Consider the following 512-nt stretch of genomic DNA (forward strand, 5'->3'; position numbering starts at 1 on the left):
ACACTCGGGCGGCGGGAGCGCGTCCGGCGGCCGCCGCACGCGCTCCAGGCCCCCGCGCAGCGCTCGCAGCGTATGTACACGCTCAGCGGGCTCGGGGAAGCGGTGCGCGCCCGCTGAGACGTCGCGCGCGCCCGCGGCGCCGCGCCGGCGGCGACGTCGCGCGCGCCCGCGGCGCCGCGGCCGCCGCCGCCGGCCCGCGCGCGCGTCCGCGGGGTCGAGTCGCGCCGCATAAGACCTAGCGCATCCGCAGGGCTACGCTCCAGACGCGGGGCCCCGGGTCGCCCGGGTCCTCCCGGGCATCGCTGCGACGACTCCCGCGCGGTCGCGCCCGCGCGTCGGCGACCGCCACCCGGGCAGAATACAGATCTACACCGCCCCTCGCCGCGCCGAGGCGCGAAACGGTCCGCCGCGTCGCCGTTACGACGTCGTTCCGGGAAAAAGCGTATTTTCCGCCTGATCCTCTCCGTAGGGGCTCTCTCGCGAGCCCGGTGTCGCGGCGCGAGAGCCCGTAG

The 512-nt window shown here is 77.7% G+C and overlaps 1 protein-coding gene across 1 annotated transcript in view; it reads left to right on the top strand.

The window, feature by feature from the left end:
• Positions 1-512, top strand: part of AURANDRAFT_72253 (hypothetical protein) — a gene marked incomplete at both ends in the record, with an annotated part of 8,348 nt that overhangs the window by 6,080 nt on the left and 1,756 nt on the right. The gene's annotated exons all lie outside the window — the stretch shown is intronic.

This window comes from Aureococcus anophagefferens (assembly GCF_000186865.1).
Source record: "Aureococcus anophagefferens unplaced genomic scaffold AURANscaffold_23, whole genome shotgun sequence".
NCBI lineage: Eukaryota > Pelagophyceae > Pelagomonadales > Pelagomonadaceae > Aureococcus > Aureococcus anophagefferens.